This window comes from Salvia miltiorrhiza, chromosome 2 (genome assembly GCF_028751815.1).
Source record: "Salvia miltiorrhiza cultivar Shanhuang (shh) chromosome 2, IMPLAD_Smil_shh, whole genome shotgun sequence".
Classification (NCBI taxonomy): domain Eukaryota; kingdom Viridiplantae; phylum Streptophyta; class Magnoliopsida; order Lamiales; family Lamiaceae; genus Salvia; species Salvia miltiorrhiza.
Window position 1 is genome coordinate 18,431,940 of NC_080388.1, and position 24,338 is coordinate 18,456,277.

The window sequence follows — 24,338 nt, forward strand, 5'->3', positions numbered from 1 at the left end:
TGGAAAAATGAATAAATTGTCCACTGTTAAAACAAGGGGTAAAGATTTCCAACACAAACGGTTTAGGCTCGAACACAGTGGATCTGCTCAATAGCAAATAGTTCATCTCATGTAGGAGTTCAATTGGATGCAGAAAAATCTCAAAACGACCAAGCGGGATAGGGACTCAATGAGTCTACTCTCATGATTACTCTAGCGATGATAAACGCGGTCCCGGTGAAAGTACCTCTATCACGAAGTACAATTGGTCTACAGTATCTATGCATCCCATGAGGTCTCCACAATACGTTCGCCCTATTAGGGTCGTGTCTATAAGTCGCGACGAAAACTCTAACTCTTATCGCATTATCTCTACTATCTCTCTTTCTGTTTCTCTTCTTCATCTCCTTCTCGGTTTATATCCCTTCCGTTCCTTCTTCTTCTCGGAGGTAAACCATAGAGGGAAAAACAATTATAAAACTATCGACTTCGAAACTAGCAGTTCGTTAAAACAAAATACAATTCTCTTTTTCTCACATCGCTTCTAAAGCTCATAAGTGAATCTCAAAATTACAAATTCTATTTTTTTTTCTCATCTCAAATATACGTCTCAACTCAGGTTCTATATATATCATATAGAATTCTCATCTCAGTTCTCGTCATCTCCATCGTTCATCTAACATCATGCATCTAAGCATCAATCTCAAAAATTCTAATGTGACATCAAGCTCTCTAGTCATCAACGTCATCTCTATGTAGTAGGGGAAATTGCCTCTCTATTGAAGTCTTACACAGAAACGAAGGTTCCTAGTGCATGACGCCCCATACTATAATAATGCTCTCGCTACGCAAGTATCATAGGGACTAAACGTCATTTATGTTCTATACTATACTTCTAGCTATGTACATTAGCTAAGCATCACTATAGATATATCTATACATCTCTAGATAGTCTCAGTCGTCATCTATCACTCTCCCATCTCGTCTTCGTCATCGCCATCATCTGATATCCTACTCCCAGCATCATCAGTCGGTGCATCCTCACTCGGATTCGTCTCTTCCTCCTCATACTCGTCTATGATCCGATACACATTATCATCGCTCGACTCATCCTCGACATTCGTGTCATAAGTTCACCCAAGGTGTCATCCTCGTTCGGGATATACTCCCTGAACCATCACTGCATCGCTATCTCAATATAACTCGACATCTCATCCTCATTTGGTATGGTGGGGCATTGGCCACACTAGCCTCAACATCTCTCCTCATCTTCTTCATCAACTTCCTCACATCAGAATTCATAATCTCAAACGATTTCGTCATCAAAACAATACATAACTCATTAGTGCATCAAACTCAACTTTCATCAGAAAAGCAATAAGAACAACATCAACTTCTTACCTCGTTAATCCGGAGGAGATGGGGTGCTGGGGTTTCGTTTCAAAAAGGACTCTCTCAAACTAGTCTAAGAACTCAAATTAGACTAGTACTCAATCAAGCAATTAACTCAGAGCAGACGACCTGCTCTGATACCACTCTGTCGCAGCCCAAAATCCCAACGCTAGTAATAGCGGGGTATGAGTATCGATACGACTAAAATAAATGAATAAAGAACCATAAGACTTAAATTGAACATCGGCGCGGAAGCTTACATCAAAACATGCCAAGGCAAAGACTCATAATTTGACTCAAGGGTGTATATATCAACATCAGTATAACTTCTTGAATATCAGGAATTTCAAGAAGAAAAGCAAAGTAGGTATCCCTTATTTTCCATAAGGAAGCCTAACATCAAGAGTAACACAGCAAAAGGTGTAACAATTATATGTATGAAGACATATAATTGCGAGTATATTGCTTGATTAGAAAGGAATAATGCATCAATTCACTAAGGTTTGATCAACATTAGAAGGAATACGAAATACATCATCTTTAAGACTCTAACATCAAAGGAAAACAGCAAGGAAAACTTCATCGGTGAAACCATCCCCACCAGCACCAGTCCAATCTCGCTCCAAAGCTTAACCTGCACATTTAGAAATATATGCAGGGCGTGAGTAATAATACTCAGTGGGCAAACGCCGGGAAAACATCAAAGGTGCTCTTAGAGCTATATGTTTGAAAACTTGCCATAACTTCAGCAATGCACAGAAATAAGTCAGCATCAAAGAAATCTGTGCATGCAGTTTTCATAATCATAACCATAAGTAAACGATAGCGCTATCAAAATATTCATCATGCATGTACCACATCTACAACTTCATTATTATCGGTACTGAGAAGTAGGCCTCCCTCTCAAGTACCGTGACTGGCCGACCCGAAGACGGCTCACAGTCACCTTTGTGTACACAACCCCGCTTGTGGCAGGATCCGAATTCGTTTCATCAGTAGAGGGTAACATACAAGCTTAACATCAAAAATTTGGCAAGTCAAACAATTCTCAAACATCATTTATCTCAATATTTGATAAACTCATAAATATCATCAATTCATGAGTAGTAAGTGTTTATGGACTAGATTTAGTGGAGGATTTCACTATGGTCACGTCTGTGTAAACTCGAGCTTGGTCTCTCATGGAGAAGAGAAGAAATGGCGTAAGGGAGAGAGAAGAAGGTGAAGAGCCGAAAATGATGAGAATGACGGAAAGAGAGAGAAGCTCTTCGGTTTTAGCAAGATTCTTATTCCTTAAGATAAGAAGCATTAAATGCTCAATAGTTCTTTGTCTCCTCCCTTAGCAGCAAGCCTAAATCGGCTAATTACCCACATGTGAGAAGGGATTAAAATAATGGGTGTGAGTGTAGGAGGAACGTGTGGTGGAAAATAAATCATGTACGCTAATTTTCGAGAATCAGACTGACTCAAAATAATATTAGTGCGCACATATCAGGTAAATCACATAACGTCAATTAAATAACTCACACCGTTATCACATTAAAACGGATCATCACTCATCATCACTCTAACTTAATCCTCTTTATAGTGATTCACAATCACTACCTCGACTCTATCTCTCGTCTTTCATCTCAACATCAAAATCAATTTACCATCTCCATCTCAACTCGCACATCACTCTCAATTCTATCAACATCTCTAACTCAACTCGTTTCTCAAATCTCATCATTCTAACTCCATCATGAGTTTGTCCACTCATAACTCATAATCTTCACATCTCGACATCTCAGTATTCTCAGTAGTGTTAAAAACACTATCTCTTATCATAAGGAAAGGTACGGGGTGTTACATCCTACCCCCCTTAAAAGAAATTTCGTCCCGAAATTTGAGTTATTCATCTCCGGGATAAAGCTCTGGGTACTTCTCTTTCATCTTCTCTTCAAGCTCTGGGGGAATACATTCCCGCTAATTCCAAGTAGTCCATCAAATGTGACTATCAATTTCTTCGCTTTTTAGTCATCTAGAATTTTGTGCTCCGTAGCCATTCGAGGTTATTGGAGATTGGCTATTTTGTAACTGTTGCTTTAAACATCTGTTTACAATCATCTTTTCTTCACGTTCCCATGTTGACTCTCCTTGACCGTGATGTCTCCATTGGATTTTCATCAAAGGAATTGACTTGCTCCTCAATTGTTGGATCCTCTGGTCCAGTATAGCATCAGGTCTCTCTCTTCGTAGCTCAAAACTGGTTCCAGGGACTCTTCTTCCTGGGCGACGTGTTTTGAAACAAACACCTACTTTCTCAGTTGAGAAACATGGGAAAACGTCTTGAACGTTCGCGAAGCTCGGAAGCAACGCTAATTATAGGCTACTTGGCCTACTCCTTCTAATACATCGTAAGGTCCTATATATATATATATATATATATATATATATATATATATATATATATATCTCGGTTTGAGTCTTTCTATAACTCGTACCAACACGCTCCCCGAGTAGGGAAAACTTACGTAAACATCGTTTCTAACGTCAAAAGAATCTATCAGTGATTACTCAACTGTCGGATTTCATTCTCTCAATTTTGCTAATCGATATCATAACTCATGGTATGTGGTCTCACTTCTATTGTGGAAGTCTCTAACAGTTGTAAAATGGTATGAGGCTGCCAAAGTGGCGCCTACACGTGTTAACACATCGAACATCCTTCTATGAAATGTGCCATCACTTGCTTCTCATCTCTATTTAAAACGTCGTTTCAGTCTTGGCACGTATTCATACTTTCTCTGTCAGAGCAGCGAATTCGTAAAGCCAGAGGAATCGGATGCCAGAGCAGCGGAATGAAACGTCAGAGAAATGGCTTCCGCTCTGGCGCAGAAATCTGTCGCAGCCCGAAAACCCGACACTAGTAATAGTGGGGTACGAGTATCGATACGACTATTTTTAAAGAATAAAAGATAAGAAGAACTAGGTGAACGTCATGCGGAAGCTCACGTAAAAGCATGCTAAGGAAAAACTTCATAAAATTAGCCCAAGGGTAAAATCGTCAACATTGTCATAACTTTTTAATTATTAGGAATTTCACGAACAAAAACAAAACGCGTATAGTTCATTTTTCATAAGGAAGCATAATTTGCAGAGTATCGCAGCAAAAGGCGAACCGATTATATGTATGAAGACACATAACCGTGAGTGTATTGCTTGATCTCAAAAGAAACTAAGTAATTCAAACATCAAGACTCTATTATCATAGAGGCAAAATAGTAATTTAATTTACATCATTTGAAACTCTCCCCCATCAGCACCAGTCCAATCTCACTCCCAGCTTAGCCTGCACATTTAGAAATACATGCAGGGCGTGAGTACATAATACTCAGTGGGCAAATGCCGAAAAACAAGAAAGGTGCTCGTAGAGCTATAGGTTTGAAGCTTGCCACATCTCAGCAACACACAGAAATAAATTAGTATTAAAAGAATCTGTGCATGCAGTTTTCATAATTAACATCATAAATAAGTGTCTGCAGACAAAGTATACGTCATGTATGTACCGCATCTACAACTCATCATCATAATTAAGGTACTGAGAAGTAGGCCTCCCTCTCAAGTACCGTGACCGGCCGACCCGAAGACGGCTCACAGTCACCTCTGTGCACAAAATCCCGCTTGTGGCAGGACCGAATTCGTCTCATCAGTAGAGGGTAACACACAAGCTCAACATCAAAAATTTGGCAAGTCAAACAGTTCTCAAATATCATTTATCTCAAAACATTTGTTAATCTCATAACATCATTATATCATTAAATCATTTTAGAAAGCTCGGATAATATTTGTATACTCAAAATATTGCCCACCTGAAGTCCTTTGCTTATTCTGGAAAGAAATCAGGCAACTTACTTCTTCGTCTCGCTCGGGCCTTCATATGTCATCATCACATCGTCATCGTCATTGAAGGTTCATGTGATAAAACAAACCTTAGTCAGAAACTCAAATTCTAAATCCAATCTCTTTTTTACTCTAACTTCTCACTCAACATCTATTTACCCGTTAAAACTCAATCCCTAGGTATACTTGGCTTCTAAGGATTCACACGTCCAATTTTCGACTTAACTCTCAACTCGACTCAAACTCATAGCAAACAAGCACATAAACAAGTATAAGCACTTAAGCATATTAAAAACACACATAGACAAGTCGAAAACAAGCTTTACTCTGCACTGACTCAACTTTAAAACCTCACCAGACTCTGTACAGAACTCTCCTGGGGTCGTAACTCATACCAAAAGAAACCTCTTCGAGTCTAGTTTCATTTAAAAAAAAGTAGGATCAAAAACTCCAAGTATTTTAGGCGATATGACTGTTTTACTACAGTCTACCATATTCGGCAGTTTTTAGCAACCGAAAAGTTTGATTTTTGAAAAATAGTAAACGTTGTCAAAACGGTCTGAAATTTTGTGGGTACTTAGCTAGGACACTCAGGTCTCAACCATAAAAATTTGGGTTCCATAATGATAAGGAAAGCTACTGGAAACGACGACTCTATTGGCTACTCACCGAACAATTCGGCAGAATGTAGCAGTTTTAGTTTTACATTTTATAAAAATAGCAAACGAAGTCCAAATGACTTGAAATTTTACCGGTGTGCTCAAGACTCTCAAATATACCTACCATAAAAGTTTTAGGGCGTTTAGGTATCAAGAACCCCTCGAAAACAGTAGGTCAGTGTGTCGTGAAAAACGACTCCGAAACATACACACAAGCAAACATGCTCAACTCAACATTTATACAAAGCAAACACATCAAAACTCATTTTAAGCACTTAAAGCACTTAAAAACATTCAAATACATCAAAATACTCGTAATACTCAATCTCGACTCTTTTCTTTCATCATCCACTCAAATCTCATAGAAAACACTTCAACGAACATATCTAACAAATTCATTTTCAATTTCATGCTCGAAATTTCTCAAATACTCAAATATGATCATTTACATCATATAACTCATTATTCTCATATTTACTCTCTTTTTATCATAAAAACTATATTTATTACATTTTCATGAAAATCCATGTATCAACATAAAACTCTTAGCAAAACATGGATATAATTCTCATAATGATCATAGAGCAAATAAACCTCATTTTATAAAGCATCAAACTCACATCATATAAAAACTCAAAACTCATACAAACTAAACTTAGCCAAAATTTTATTTAGCCTACAATAGACCTAATCAAAAATATACAAAGACACTACTATCATGCTTAAAAACATATATCTCAAGCAAAATCACTTAAATAACACATAGACTAAAAAGTCCTAATTTTTACTAAACTAACTCTTTGAAATTTTTACAAACACATACAAATCTTTAATCTACTCATAGATCTTTCATTTTTAACCAATTAATCTCACATCAAAACCATCAATTCACCAATAAGGGCATATATACACATATCCCTAATTTTAGTAAACTAATCCACATCAAAAACTCCAATTGACATCATATACTTAAATTAATCCATCAATCATCATCATCTACACCTCATAGACTCATTTATATCATCAATTCATCATTTAACTCATTAACTCAAAAGTTACCATTTTTGGGGTAAACTAACTTCCATCAAAGTTTCACATCTCATGACACATGTTTCACAACATATATCAAACATCAATATACATCACATAACTCTCATTTTTCACCCCCAAACAAGAAAAGAAAAAGAAAAATTTTGAAAGGGGTGAAGACCCACTTTTTCGAAAATTTGGAAAAGAGAAAGGAGGGGTGATTTTCTTGCTCATCTTTCAAGAATACACTCACATAACATCTTTCAAACAAGATTTTAGGGAAAACATGGTTACTTACCCAAGTTCTTACCAAAGTTTACACTTTCTCACTCTAAATTTTGAGGCTCTTCTTCAAGGAATCTCTTGATCAAATGAGGATAGATAGTGTTTATGGAAAGTTTTAGAGTGATGTGAGGTGTTTGGTAGTATTATTGGAAGCTTCGAAGGTTTGCTCTAATGGTGGAAAATGGTGGAAGTGTGAGGTGAAGAAGATGAGTGTATGTGTGTGTTGGGCGAAAATTGTAGTGAGGGAGAGAGGGATTTGGCTTTGCAAGATTGAGAATGATCTTGCAATCTTTAAAGGAGATTTGCAAATCTTATGAAATATTTGCTAATTAATGAATGATCTTTCTCTCTCTAATCTCTCTCTAATCTCTACACTCTCTCATCTCATACTCTCAATCTCTACTCTCTCAATTCCATACTTAGCAAAATTGAGACATATAACATATGGTATGGGAGATTAAAATAAAGTGTGAGAAGGGTGATTAAATAAAAATCACAAAACTATGGTAAAGTCACTCATTAATAAAATACCATAGTATAATTATTCATGTGACCAAAATAATGATCATAGCACTATTATTAGTGCACTCACTCAACTATAATATTCCTCTTCGTAGGAAAAATAATTTAAAAATATTATGCCCGGAAAAATTTTCATAAACCGGCATCATTCGATTTCTCGATAAAAATAACCCATACTTGCTTTGGAAACTCAATCAAAATTCCAAATGCTAAGGTCTCGAATAAAAATCATAATAACTCGGTCACAGTGACACACATCACGAAAATCACATAATCGATTAGTCACGTAATTTCACATAATGTCACATCAAAGCAGTCGGCAAAGCAAACAAACTAGACATCTCTCGGACCGACTCTTTTCATCAAGGTTCTCACTCTTTCTTCCTCGACTCTAGGTCAGACTCATTATACCTATTCTCTTTAATAGGTCAATCAAACTCTGATAACTCAGTATCTGGTAAATCTATTCCCGGTAATCGAAAATAAAATTAAAATCTCAGCTCAATTCAATCAGCATCTCTATCTCAGCTCATTTCTCGAATCTCATCATTCTAACTCTATCCTCGGTTTAGTCACTCGTATCTCTATTTAAAAGACAATCTGTCTTATCTAATCATAAAAAAAAAGTCTCGCGTCTCAACATCTCCGTTCTCTCAATAGTGTTAAGGCACTATCTCACATCATAGGAAAAGTACGGGGTGTTACATCCTACCCCCCTTAAAAAAAATTTCGTCCCGAAATTTGAGTTATTCACCTTCGGGAAAAAGCTCTGGATACTTCTCTTTCATCTTCTCTTCAAGTTCCCATGTTGATTCTTCTTGACCGTGATGTCTCCATTGGATTTTCACCAAAGGAATCGACTTGTTCCTCAATTGTTGAATCTTCCGGTCCAGAATAGCATCAGGTCTCTCTTCATAGCTCAAATCTGGTTCCAGGGATACTTCTTCTTGATGAATGACGTGTTTTGGATCAAACACGTACTTTCTCAATTGAGAAACATGGAAAACGTCATGGACGTTCGCGAAGCTCGGAGGCAACGCTAGTTTATAGGCTACAGGGCCTATCTTTTCTAATACATCATAAGGTCCTATATACCTCGGTTTAAGTTTTCCTTTCACTCCAAAACGGTGAACTCCTCTAGATGGGGAAACTTTTAGAAAAACCTTGTCTCCCTCTTCAAAATGAATCTCCGTCCTTCTGGTGTCTGCATAAGATTTCTGACGATCTTGTGCCTCTTTTATTCTCTGTCGAATCTGTCTCACAATAGTGATCATCTCTTCTATCGCGTCAGGTCCAAGTACCTTTCTCTCTCCAACTTCATCCCAATAAAGCGGAGATCTACACTTTCTTCCATACAAGGCTTCGTATGGGGCCATGTTGATAGTTGACTGAAAACTATTATTGTAAGCAAACTCAATCAGGGGTAATACTTGCTCCCATTGGCTTCCTCTATCAAGCACTACAGTTCGGATCATGTCCTCCAAAACCTGTATAGTCCTCTCGGACTGTCCATCTGTTTGCGGATGAAACGCTGTACTAAAATTCAATTTAGTACCCAACTCTTTTTGCATGCTCATCCAAAATCGTGAAGTAAACTTCGAGTCTCGATCTGATGTGATCGTCATCGGTACTCCATGCAATCGCACTATCTCTCGGATATAAATCTGAGCTAACTTGTCAGATCCATAAGTAATCTGAATCGGTACAAAATGTGCACTCTTCGTCAATCGATCGATGATTACCCAAATAGCGGTATTTCCTCTTTTTGACTTTGGCAGTCCTGTCACAAAGTCCATGGCTATATCACTCCATTTCCACTCTGGAATTTCCAATGGCTGTAACTTGCCATAGGGTCGTTGGTGTAACGCTTTCACTTGCTGACAGGCTAGACATCTTTCAACGAAAGACGCTATCTCTCGCTTCATTCCTTCCCACCAAAACTTCGTTCTCAAGTCTTGGTACATCTTCGTACTTCCTGGGTGTGCGGTATAAGGGGTGTCATGAGCTTCACTCATGATTTCATTCTTCAGCTCCTTTTTATCGGGCACACACAGTCTTCCCTCAAACAAAATGGCATTATCTGCCGCCTCTTGATAATTCTCCACTTTTTCAGTTCGAATCTTCATTCGTAACTTTTCCATCTTCTCATCCTCTCTCTGAGCTGTGACTATTCTCGTTCGTAAGTCAGGTGTAATGCTCAGTGCAGAAATTACTATTCCTGTCGTTTGTGGTGGTATTACTACCTCCAAATTCATCTTCTTGAATTCCTTGATCAGGTTCTCTTCTCGAGTAAGGAGAAATCCTAACTCTCCCTGATTCTTTCTGCTCAAAGCGTCAGCTACAACGTTAGCTTTTCCGGGATGATAATTTATCCCGCAATCGTAGTCCTTCACCAACTCTAACCATCTTCGTTGTCGCATGTTCAGATCTTTTTGCTCAAAGAAATATTTGAGACTTTTATGATCAGTGTATATCTCACACCGTGATCCATAGAGATGGTGTCTCCAGATCTTCAAAGCATGCACTACGGCTGCTAATTCTAAATCATGCGTCGGATAATTCACCTCGTGCGGTCGCAGTTGTCGTGAAGCATACGCTATAACTTTTCCTTCTTGCATCAGTACACAACCTAGACCATGCTTCGATGCATCAGTGTACACTGCATACTCTTTGTCTGCTTTCGGAACAGCTAAAACTGGGGCAATAGTGAGCCTCTTCTTCAGCTCTTGAAAATTTCGCTCGCATTCGTCCGTCCAGACGAATTTGACTTCTTTCTTTAGCAGGTGCGTTAATGGCTTAGCGATTTTTGAAAAGCCCTCTATAAAATGTCGGTAATATCCTGCTAATCCCAGAAAACTGCGTATCTCGTGCGGTGTGGTTGGCGATCTCCATTCCTGTACCGCTTGAACTTTCGCTGGGTCTACCTCAATTCCTCTCGCGGAAACGATATGGCCAAGAAAATTAATTTCTTTAGGCCAAAACTCGCATTTGCTAAACTTCGCATACAGCTTTTCCGCTCGTAAACTTTCCAACACGATCCTCAAATGCTTTTCGTGTTCTCGTTTACTCTTCGAGTAAATCAGGATATCGTCTATGAAGACTAACACAAACTTGTCTAAGTATTCGTGAAAAACGCGATTCATGAGATCCATGAATACTGCCGGAGCATTCGTCAAACCGAAAGGCATAACTATAAACTCATAGTGTCCGTATCTTGTACGAAATGCCGTCTTCGGAACGTCTTCCGATCGTATTTTCAGCTGATGGTATCCCGTTCTCAAGTCAATCTTTGAAAAGGTGGTCGCTCCCTGTAGTTGATCGAACAGATCATCGATTCGAGGTAACGGATACTTATTCTTCAACGTCACTTTGTTCAGCTCTCGATAATCGATACACAACCTCAAACTTCCATCCTTCTTTTTGACAAAAAGAACTGGTGCTCCCCACGGGGAAACACTAGGTCGAATGAAGCCCATATCTAAAAGTTCTTGAAGTTGCAGCTTCAACTCTTGCAACTCAGCAGGGGCCATTCTGTATGGTGCTTTCGACGTCGGTGCTGCACCAGGCTCTAAGTCGATCGTAAACTCGAGTTGTCGGTCTGGGGGTAATCCTGGTAAAGTCTCAGGAAAAACGTTTTTGAACTCTCGCACGATCGGCACGTCATCAACGTTTGCCTTGGACTCGTCTCTCTGGTTCAGATATACAACGTACGCGGTTGTATCCTTTCTTCGCAAGAGCTTTCTTGCTTGCAATGTCGAGATGATCGGCGTCTTCTTCCATTTTCCCTCAATGCCAATGAAGGAAGTAGGTTCTTGGCCAGGTGGCTGAAAAGATATCCGTCTCTCCTTGCATTGTATCTTTGCATGATTCTCCTCTAACCAATCCATTCCCAAAATTATATCCAAGTGCCACATAGGCATCAATCTCAGGTTTCTAGCCTCGAGCTTAATCAATTCTAACTTAAATTCTAAGTTAGGGCATACGTGCGAAACCGTAGTAGTTCTGCCTATAGGTGTGGTTACTCTTAGAGATTGTGGGGCAGGCTCTACTTTCAATTCTAAGGTATCGACACAAGTATGTGAGATAAAAGAATGCGAAGCTCCAGTATCAAACAAAACTACGATAGGCACTCCTTTCAACTCGCCTATACCTGTCAAATTTCTTTGATTCTTCTCTGGTGCCTTCTGATCCAGTGCAAACACCCTCTGGTGATGCTGTTGATTTGCCTGCGGGGCTGGTGGTTGCCTTTTTGACTGACGCGGTCGATAGGCTTGCTGTTGTCGTTGTGGCGGAGGTAGCGGTAAGATTCCATCCATTGCTTTGAGTCGTGGCCGGAATTGGTTCGATCGTCCTCCGCTCCCACTTGGCTGACGATTCGGACACTGGTTCGAGTAGTGTCCAACTTTTCCGCAGGTGTAACAGGCATTCTGTCCCATTTTACACTCTCCCAAATGGAGTTTATTGCACTTCGGGCAAGGCGGTAATCCTCGCGGTCCTTGAAAAACTGCTGCTGGGGCAGCTGGGCCAACATAAGGTCGTTTATCTCTGTTCTGAAATTGCGATGGCACATTCTGACTCTGCCACGGCTTCTTGGGACCTTGATTTCGGTCGTCCCATTTTCTCTTGCCCTTTTGGCTTTGTCCAGAAAAAGGATGATTTCCTGATTGAACATTCGGGTTTGATTGCGGAATCGAGCCTTGACTCGGTCTCTCTGGCTGCATTGCCAGTTCCATGTCTAGCGCTCGGCTTAAAGCCTCAGCGTAAGTTAGCGCACTCTGACTCGCTAAAACGACTCGTATCTCTTGCTTTAATCCGGAGCAAAATAGTTCTGACATCTTTTCATCTGTATCTACTCGATATGGAGCATATCGAGCCAAATCGCAAAACTGTCGGTCATACTCAGCTACCGTCTTACTCCCTTGCTTCAAATTTACAAACTCCATCTCTTTCTTCTTTCGATAGCTTCGGGGTATGTATTTCTCACAAAGAGCTTCTTTGAACTGCTCCCAGGTAAGAGCTGCTATCTGCTCCTCGTTCATCATCTTCTGCTTCGCTTCCCACCAGAAATCTGCGGATCCCTTAAGTTGATACGACATACACATGAGTCGCTCAGCGTCATTACATCGAAGGAATCTAAAAATTCTCTCCATACTTCGAATCCACTCCTCGGTTTCAGCGGGATCTCCTGATCCATTGAATGTTGGTGGATTTTGTCGCAGAAAAAGTTCCTCTACCCTCCTTTCTTGTTGTGGGGGAGGTGGTGGCGTGGGATCTCTCTGCTCCTCTTCCTCCTCTTCTTCTCGATCTATGTTCCTTCTGTTCCCCCTTCTTCTCGGAGGCATACTATAAAGGAAAAAAGAAACATATAACTATCGGCTTCGAAACTAGCCGTTTGTCATAAAAAAAACAAACAAGCGATTTCTGTTTTTCTCACTTCGCTTCTATATCTCTTTTGAAAAACTCAAAACTCTCAAAAATTTTCGTCTACTCAATTTCTCGTCTATCATCGATCATTATTCTCATCAACCTCTATTTCTCGTTTATCACTATGCATCAGCATCATCATCATTCTCAAAACTCTGATAAGGAAGGTAAAACTCACTAATCATCAACATCTCAGTATATATATATAGGGAAAATTGCCTCTTCCTCAAGGGCTTTTACAAAAGTAGGATCCTATATACAACGGTCCTAATACTAAAATGATGCTCTAGCTATACAAGCATCATAGGTACTAAGCACCTATAGATATATGCTATCTACATATACACACTATACTATGCCTCTCTACATATATATATATATCAACTATGCATCTATACATATATGCGCGTCTACTAAATACACGATCACCAGTCGTCATCTCCTGCAATCCTGCTCGTCGCCTCGTCATAATCCATGTCCTCACTCGGCTCCGTCTCCTCGTCCTGCTCTGCCTCCTGACTCCCGTACTCGTTAATCAGTCGATAGACGCTGTCATCACTCGGCTCATCCTCAACGTCCGTGTCCATCATCGGTCCAAAAACCGGCACCTCGGGAACAGGTACCCATGTCTCAACTCCGTCGGCTGTAGTGTGACGCTGCAACGGCTGAGTCCGTCCGTATCCGACCGTCATCTCTGGAGTCTCCTCATCTGGGTCCTCCTCATCACTGTCAAGGAGTATGGGCCGAGAACTTCCCTCCTGGGCGTCTCGGGACGGTGGGTATAAAATCGAATGCATATATGTCTGAAAGGCCAAAGTGCCAGGCTCAGGTAGCGGGGCAACCCTCGGATATGGATCGAAGGGGACATACTGCATCTCAGGCTCGGTGGAAACAATCGGCTGTGCCAACTCAACCGGTGGCAGTGGCGAAGATGCCGTCGCCGGTGTCCAATCCCAAGGCGGTAACTCGGCACTGGAAAAAGGAATGAGTGATAGAAACGCAAACGGGTCATGCTCTACCACTGGAGAATATGTCTCAAAGATAGTCGGCTCGGAAACAAGAGGCTCAGATAGAACTGGCATCGGATCAACTGGGGGTGGAGGTGCAATCGGAAACTGCTCCTCGGGAAGTGGGGGCACAACAAGTAGCTCCCTTCCCTGGGCTGGTCCCTCTAACTGTCCATACGGCGGTGGAGGTGGCTCGTCAAAAGCAAAATAGCGGTGGCTCAACGTCGCGATGAAACCACGGAAATCGGCGCTCACTAACCGCCCAAACTCAGTCCTCCTGATATACTGCGGCACCAGCGAAGCCGCCCAGTCTTGCCATCCGAGTGGCAACTGTGGAATCAGGTGAGTAATAGCCTCAGCCTCGTCTATCCCATGGGCACTAGCCTCCAACCAGCGTCGGTGGTAGTACGCTAGAAACTCCCCAAGAGTATCGCCCTCTCGCAGTCCAGTAGTCCTGAACCATCGGCGCATCGCCTCGCTGTATCGTCTCTGTATCGATGCCTCCTCTTGACTCTGCATCCTGTAAAATATCACGTTCATTAGAAAATGGATACGAAACTTACTTGGTACATCTCAATCAACAACATACTCGTCCTCGTTGGATATGGTGGGGCATCAGCTATACTAGCCTCAACATTTCTCCTCATATTCCACATCAACTGCCTCATATCAGATTCCATCCTCTCAAACAATTCCGTCATCAAAACAATTCATAACTCATTAGTGAAACAAACTCAACTTTCAATCAAGAAAGCGACAAGAAACAACATCAACTTCGTACCTCGTTTAAGCCGGAGGAGATGGGGTGCTGGGGTTTCGTTTCAAACTAACTTTCTCAAATTAGTCTAAGAATTCAAAGTAGACTAGTACTCAATTTTAAAAGAGTAGAAGCAATCAAGGGTTCAACTTAGTCAAGCAATAGACTCAGAGCAGATGACCTGCTCTGATACCACCCTGTCGCAGCCCGAAAACCCGACACTAGTAATAGTGGGGTACGAGTATCGATACGACTATTTTTAAAGAATAAAAGATAAGAAGAACTAGGTGAACGTCATGCGGAAGCTCACGTAAAAGCATGCTAAGGAAAAACTTCATAAAATTAGCCCAAGGGTAAAATCGTCAACATTGTCATAACTTTTTAATTATTAGGAATTTCACGAACAAAAACAAAACGCGTATAGTTCATTTTTCATAAGGAAGCATAATTTGCAGAGTATCGCAGCAAAAGGCGAACCGATTATATGTATGAAGACACATAACCGTGAGTGTATTGCTTGATCTCAAAAGAAACTAAGTAATTCAAACATCAAGACTCTATTATCATAGAGGCAAAATAGTAATTTAATTTACATCATTTGAAACTCTCCCCCATCAGCACCAGTCCAATCTCACTCCCAGCTTAGCCTGCACATTTAGAAATACATGCAGGGCATGAGTACATAATACTCAGTGGGCAAATGCCGAAAAACAAGAAAGGTGCTCGTAGAGCTATAGGTTTGAAGCTTGCCACATCTCAGCAACACACAGAAATAAATTAGTATTAAAAGAATCTGTGCATGCAGTTTTCATAATTAACATCATAAATAAGTGTCTGCAGACAAAGTATACGTCATGTATGTACCGCATCTACAACTCATCATCATAATTAAGGTACTGAGAAGTAGGCCTCCCTCTCAAGTACCGTGACCGGCCGACCCGAAGACGGCTCACAGTCACCTCTGTGCACAAAATCCCGCTTGTGGCAGGACCGAATTCGTCTCATCAGTAGAGGGTAACACACAAGCTCAACATCAAAAATTGGCAAGTCAAACAGTTCTCAAATATCATTTATCTCAAAACATTTGTTAATCTCATAACATCATTATATCATTAAATCATTTTAGAAAGCTCGGATAATATTTGTATACTCAAAATATTGCCCACCTGAAGTCCTTTGCTTATTCTGGAAAGAAATCAGGCAACTTACTTCTTCGTCTCGCTCGGGCCTTCATATGTCATCATCACATCGTCATCGTCATTGAAGGTTCATGTGATAAAACAAACCTTAGTCAGAAACTCAAATTCTAAATCCAATCTCTTTTTTACTCTAACTTCTCACTCAACATCTATTTACCCGTTAAAACTCAATCCCTAGGTATACTTGGCTTCTAAGGATTCACACGTCCAATTTTCGACTTAACTCTCAACTCGACTCAAACTCATAGCAAACAAGCACATAAACAAGTATAAGCACTTAAGCATATTAAAAACACACATAGACAAGTCGAAAACAAGCTTTACTCTGCACTGACTCAACTTTAAAACCTCACCAGACTCTGTACAGAACTCTCCTGGGGTCGTAACTCATACCAAAAGAAACCTCTTCGAGTCTAGTTTCATTTAAAAAAAAGTAGGATCAAAAACTCCAAGTATTTTAGGCGATATGACTGTTTTACTACAGTCTACCATATTCGGCAGTTTTTAGCAACCGAAAATTTTGATTTTTGAAAAATAGTAAACGTTGTCAAAACGGTCTGAAATTTTGTGGGTACTTAGCTAGGACACTCAGGTCTCAACCATAAAAATTTGGGTTCCAGAATGCTAAGGAAAGCTACTGGAAACGACGACTCTATTGGCTACTCACCGAACAATTCGGCAGAATGTAGCAGTTTTAGTTTTACATTTTATAAAAATAGCAAACGAAGTCCAAATGACTTGAAATTTTACCGGTGTGCTCAAGACTCTCAAATATACCTACCATAAAAGTTTCAGGGCGTTTGGGTATCAAGAACCCCTCGAAAACAGTAGGTCAGTGTGTCATGAAAAACGACTCCGAAACATACACACAAGCAAACATGCTCAACTCAACATTTATACAAAGCAAACACATCAAAACTCATTTTAAGCACTTAAAGCACTTAAAAACATTCAAATACATCAAAATACTCGTAATACTCAATCTCGACTCTTTTCTTTCATCATCCACTCAAATCTCATAGAAAACACTTCAACGAACATATCTAACAAATTCCTTTTCAATTTCATGCTCGAAATTTCTCAAATACTCAAATATGATCATTTACATCATATAACTCATTATTCTCATATTTACTCTCTTTTTATCATAAAAACTATATTTATTACATTTTCATGAAAATCCATGTATCAACATAAAACTCTTAGCAAAACATGGATATAATTCTCATAATGATCATAGAGCAAATAAACCTCATTTTATAAAGCATCAAACTCACATCATATAAAAACTCAAAACTCATACAAACTAAACTTAGCCAAAATTTTATTTAGCCTACAATAGACCTAATCAAAAATATACAAAGACACTACTATCATGCTTAAAAACATATATCTCAAGCAAAATCACTTAAATAACACATAGACTAAAAAGTCCTATTTTTTACTAAACTAACTCTTTGAAATTTTTACAAACACATACAAATCTTTAATCTACTCATAGATCTTTCATTTTTAACCAATTAATCTCACATCAAAACCATCAATTCACCAATAAGGGCATATATACACATATCCCTAATTTTAGTAAACTAATCCACATCAAAAACTCCAATTGACATCATATACTTAAATTAATCCATCAATCATCATCATCTACACCTCATAGACTCATTTATATCATCAATTCATCATTTAACTCATTAACTCAAAAGTTACCATTTTTGGGGTAAACTAACTTCCATCAAAGTTTCACATCTCATGACACATGTTTCACAACATATATCAAACATCAATATACATCACATAACTCTCATTTTTCACCCCCAAACAAGAAAAGAAAAAGAAAAATTTTGAAAGGGGTGAAGACCCACTTTTTCGAAAATTTGGAAAAGAAAAGGGAGGGGTGATTTTCTTGCTCATCTTTCAAGAATACACTCACATAACATCTTTCAAACAAGATTTTAGGGAAAACATGGTTACTTACCCAAGTTCTTACCAAAGTTTACACTTTCTCACTCTAAATTTTGAGGCTCTTCTTCAAGGAATCTCTTGATCAAATGAGGATAGATAGTGTTTATGGAAAGTTTTAGAGTGATGTGAGGTGTTTGGTAGTATTATTGGAAGCTTCGAAGGTTTGCTCTAATGGTGGAAAATGGTGGAAGTGTGAGGTGAAGAAGATGAGTGTATGTGTGTGTTGGGTGAAAATTGTAGTGAGGGAGAGAGGGATTTGGCTTTGCAAGATTGAGAATGATCTTGCAATCTTTAAAGGAGATTTGCAAATCTTATGAAATATTTGCTAATTAATGAATGATCTTTCTCTCTCTAATCTCTCTCTAATCTCTACACTCTCTCATCTCATACTCTCAATCTCTACTCTCTCAATTCCATACTTAGCAAAATTGAGACATATAACATATGGTATGGGAGATTAAAATAAAGTGTGAGAAGGGTGATTAAATAAAAATCACAAAACTATGGTAAAGTCACTCATTAATAAAATACCATAGTATAATTATTCATGTGACCAAAATAATGATCATAGCACTATTATTAGTGCACTCACTCAACTATAATATTCCTCTTCGTAGGAAAAATAATTTAAAAATATTATGCCCGGAAAAATTTTCATAAACCGGCATCATTCGATTTCTCGATAAAAATAACCCATACTTGCTTTGGAAACTCAATCAAAATTCCAAATGCTAAGGTCTCGAATAAAAATCATAATAACTCGGTCACAGTGACACACATCACGAAAATCACATAATCGATTAGTCACGTAATTTCACATAATGTCACATCAAAGCAGTCGGCAAAGCAAACAAACTAGACATCTCTCGGACCGACTCTTTTCATCAAGGTTCTCACTCTTTCTTCCTCGACTCTAGGTCAGACTCATTATACCTATTCTCTTTAATAGGTCAATCAAACTCTGATAACTCAGTATCTGGTAAATCTATTCCCGGTAATCGAAAATAAAATTAAAATCTCAGCTCAATTCAATCAGCATCTCTATCTCAGCTCATTTCTCGAATCTCATCATTCTAACTCTATCCTCGGTTTAGTCACTCGTATCTCTATTTAAAAGACAATCTGTCTTATCTAATCATAAAAAAAAAGTCTCGCGTCTCAACATCTCCGTTCTCTCAATAGTGTTAAGGCACTATCTCACATCATAGGAAAAGTACGGGGTGTTACAAAATCTTATCTCGTCCTATCCTTATGTTTATATCTCAGCGCTCTAGTCTCATCAAAAGTGTAACTCTAATGCTCGATATCTCTATTTATCATCATAACTCCATCTCATTTTAATAAAAATCTCATATCTCAGTACCATAGTACTCTCTGCAGTGTCTCGACACTACTATAACTCATAAAGGTATGGATTCACTCGTGATTCCATTCTTCAGCTCTTCTTTATCAGGCACGCTCAGTCTCTTTTCTTAAACAAAATGGCATTATATGCCGCCTCTTAATAATTCTCTACTCTCTCTCGGTTCGAAACTTTATTCGAAATCTTTCCACCTTCTCATCTTCTCATCCTTCTCTGCTAGAGCAGAGGAATCGAGATTTCTCTGTCAGAGCAGAGGAATCGGCGTCAACTCTGTCTAAAACAAAGACCGCTCATCACATAGGCTCTATTGGTAGAGCGGAGCTCCTTGGTCGTGAGTCTGGTGTAATGCTCAGTACTTTGCGGGGGTGTATTATTACCTTCAAATTCATCTTCTCGAATTCCTTAGTTCACTTCTTGAGTAAGGAAAAATCTTAACTTTCCCTGATTCTCTCTCCTTAACGCGTCAGTTACAACGTCAGAGGGATCACTTCGTCCGCGGAATCACTTTGTCAGCGGAATCCCTAATTCTCTGCCAGAGCAGAGCTAAAACTCAGCAGCACTCGGCAAAACAAACAGAACTCATTTCAACAGTTCTAATCATCAATCCAAACTAGCATTTAATATCATAGCATGCTCAAGAACTCATATACGTTTAAATCATCAAATCGACTTATGAACTTCAAGATTTTTCCCAAAATCTTGGGTAACTCATCTCACTTAAATCATCATCAACCTTCTATACACTCATGAATCATGCTCGTAGTCCTTCACTGACTCTGATCGTCTCCTTCGTTGCTCAAAGAAAAATTTGAGACTCTTACGATTGGTGTACATCTCACATTGTACTCCATAAAGATGGTGTCTCCATGTCTTCAAAGCATGCACTACGGCTGCTAAATCTAAATCTTGCGTTAGATACTTCATCTCGCGTGGTCTCCACTTGCTTTAACTCCTTTATTTCTAACATTAGTTCCGCACGAGGGCAGAGAAATCGGCGCTAGTGCAGAGGAATGCTTTCAGCTCTGTCGTCAGAGCAGAGCAGAGTTCAACTTCAGTTCTGCTTCCAGAGCAGAGCTCGGCTATAACTATCGAAAGATAAGATATCTTTTCTCCCTTGCATCAGCACACATCTTAGACCATCCTTCGATGCATCAATGTAAATTGCATACTAAGTCTCTTCTTTAGCTCTTGAAAACTTTGTTCACAATCGTTCGGCCAACCAAACTTGACCTCTTCAAGTCCAAGACTCGCATTTAACTTCTCAATTCACAATCTCTCTAACGCGATCCTCAACCGCTCTTCGTGTTCTCGTTTACTCTTCAAGTAAATCAGGATATCGTCTATGGAGACTAACACGAACTTGTCTAAGTATTCGTGAAAAACGCGATTCATGAGATCCATGAATACGGTCGGGTCATTCGTTCAAACTAAAAGACATCATTATAAACTCATGGTATCTATATCTCGTACGAAATGCCGTCTTCGGAAATATTTTCCGATCGTATCTTCTGCTGGTGGTATCTCGTTCTCAATTCAAACTTTGAAAAAGTGCTCGCTGTTTGCAGTTGATCGAACAGATCATCGATCCGGGGTAACGGATACTCATTCTTTATCGTCACTTTATTCAATTCTCGATACTCGATACACAACCTCAAGCTTCCATCCTTCTCTCTAACAAACGAATTTGGTGTTTCCCACGGTGAAACATTAAGTCGATTGAAACTCATATCGAGATGTTCTTGTAGTTACAGCTTCAACTCTTGCAACTCGGTGGGGGCCATTCTGTATGGCTCTTTCGACGTCGGTGACACGCCAGGCTCCAAATAAATCATAACCCAAACTGTCGGTCTGGGGGTAATCCCGATAAAGTCTTAGGGAAAACATCTTTATACTCTCGCACGACGGCCATCATCAGCGTTTTTCTTTGGATTCGTCTCTCTGTCTTGCTCAGATATACAACATACGCGGTTGTATCATTTCTCCGCAAGGACTTTCTTGCTCGCAGTGCCGAGATGATCAGCGTCTTCTTCCATCTTTTATCAATACCCATAACCGAGGTAGGCTCTTGGCCTGGAAATTGAAACGTTATTCGTCTCTCCTTGTCTTGTATCGTCACATGGTTTTCCTCTAACCAGTACATTCTAGAAGTTATATCCAAGTGCCATATAGGCATCAATCTCAGGTTTCTCGCCTCGAGCTTAATCGATCTCACTCGAATTCTGAGTCAGGGCACACGGATGAAACCGTAGTGGTTTAGCCTATGAGTGTGATTACTCTTTAGAGGTTGTGGAACAGGCTCTTCGTTCGATGTCGAACAAAATACTATGGGTACATCTTTCAATTCGTCTATTTCTGACAAAATTCTTCTATTCTTGTCTGGTGCTTATTATTCACACGCGAACAGTCTCGGGAGATGAGGTCGATTCGCCTACGGGGCCGGTGGTCGCCCTCTTGATTGACGCAGTCGAAAGGCTGGCTGTTGCCGCTGTGGTGGAAGTAGCGCTAGGATTCTCTCCATTGCTTTTGAGTTGCGGCCGAACTGACTCGGCTGTCCTCCACTTCCACTTTGCTGCCGATTCGAACACTAGTTGAGTAGTGCTCGACCCTTCCGCAGGTGTAACCGCTATTCTGTCTCATTTTGCATTATCTCAAATGTAATTTATTTCTCTTCGACAAGGCAACATCCCTCGCGGTTCTTGAAGATCTACTGCTTCTGGGGCAGTTGGGCCAACATAAGGCCGTTTATCTCAGTTCTGACATGGCGGTGGCACATTCTGACTCTGCCACGACTTCTTAGGGCCTTGACTTCGGTCGTCTCATTTCTCTTTCCTTCTTGCCCTCGTCCAGAAAAAGATAGATTGCACATTCGAGCGCTCTTAACCCCTTCGGGGTGCTGAAGTTTAACTCGCATTCTCTGGCTACATTGCCAAATCTATACCAAATGCTCTATTCAATGCATCAGTACTCTTAACCTCCCTTTGACTCGTTACATCGTCTCGTACCTCTTATCTCAAATCTAATCGAAATGATTCTGACATCTTCTCGTTTATCTCTTCTCGATATGTGGCATACCGAACCAAGTCACGAAACTAACGTTCGTATTCAGCTTACAGTTTTATTGCTTTATCTCACATCTTCAACTCTACTTCTTTCTTCCATCGGTTTCTCTTTCTCAGCAAAGTCTAAGGGGACATGTATCAACCTTAGAACAAATTCTCATAATTCGCAAGTCATAAGACTTTTACTCAACATCATACTATTCTCATAACTTAACGTCAAAGACATATTTCATGTCTATCATCGTAACATCAGCTCAAAACTCTACTCAAGCATAGAGACTCTCTGGTCATCATCGTATAGGTATGTAAGAAAATTTTCTCTTTCGAGAACTTGTACCCTAAGCGGGGCATAACGGAAATAAAACATCCCGTAATACTTCGTCGTTGCTACTCCCATACTAGTCGTCATCTCAGTCTGCTATCGTGAAAAACGTCATCTGTTCTAATCTGTCATCTCGATCTCCTTGAATCTGCTATTGCCTATTCTGGCTTAGCATCACTTCTTCTAATCCTCGAAATGATTAGCTTTCTACGTACTTGGCTAATATAAGAAAATCCATAATCTAATAATTGTGCTCGTCCCGTAATAACATTCTACGACTGCTCCCATAAATCGTGTTTTCTTCCAAACACTCTTACATTCCTAACTCTTGTCGGATGTGGTAGGGACTAGGATGTGATGAATAAAAATGTCTGATCTTAACAAGACGAGCTCAAGTAATGGAATGATTCCATAATAGCCAGTGCTATCTCAAGGATAATGAAGAAGTTATAATCAAAGGAAGATCAAAAGTTAGAACAGAACTCAGATAAAAACTGAGATGTAATATGATGGGGGTAAACCAATACTGGAAGTAGAAGCAATCCACTAAGTGGAAAAATGAATAAATTGTCCACTGTTAAAACAAGGGGTAAAGATTTCCAACACAAACGGTTTAGGCTCGAACACAGTGGATCTGCTCAATAGCAAATAGTTCATCTCATGTAGGAGTTCAATTGGATGCAGAAAAATCTCAAAACGACCAAGCGGGATAGGGACTCAATGAGTCTACTCTCATGATTACTCTAGCGATGATAAACGCGGTCCCGGTGAAAGTACCTCTATCACGAAGTACAATTGGTCTACAGTATCTATGCATCCCATGAGGTCTCCACAATACGTTCGCCCTATTAGGGTCGTGTCTATAAGTCGCGACGAAAACTCTAACTCTTATCGCATTATCTCTACTATCTCTCTTTCTGTTTCTCTTATTCATCTCCTTCTCGGTTTATATCCCTTTCGTTCCTTCTTCTTCTCGGAGGTAAACCATAGAGGGAAAAACAATTATAAAACTATCGACTTCGAAACTAGCAGTTCGTTAAAACAAAATACAATTCTCTTTTTCTCACATCGCTTCTAAAGCTCATAAGTGAATCTCAAAATTACAAATTCTATTTTTTTTTTCTCATCTCAAATATACGTCTCAACTCGGTTCTATATATATCATATAGAATTCTCATCTCAGTTCTCGTCATCTCCATCGTTCATCTAACATCATGCATCTAAGCATCAATCTCAAAAATTCTAATGTGACATCAAGCTCTCTAGTCATCAACGTCATCTCTATGTAGTAGGGGAAATTGCCTCTCTATTGAAGTCTTACACAGAAACGAATGTTCCTAGTGCATGACGCCCCATACTATAATAATGCTCTCGCTACGCAAGTATCATAGGGACTAAACGTCATTTATGTTCTATACTATACTTCTAGCTATGTACATTAGCTAAGCATCACTATAGATATATCTATACATCTCTAGATAGTCTCAG

At 39.6% G+C, this 24,338-nt stretch overlaps 1 long non-coding RNA gene across 1 annotated transcript; it reads right to left on the minus strand.

Moving 5' to 3' along the window:
- Positions 1–4,409: 4,409 nt before the first annotated feature.
- On the minus strand, positions 4,410–8,187 carry LOC131011453 (uncharacterized). The gene is made up of 3 exons (XR_009096933.1): positions 7,240–8,187; positions 5,223–5,284; positions 4,410–4,702 (listed from the first exon to the last, which is right to left on the minus strand). It is a non-coding gene; the product is annotated as an uncharacterized LOC131011453 (long non-coding RNA).
- Positions 8,188–24,338: the final 16,151 nt, after the last annotated feature.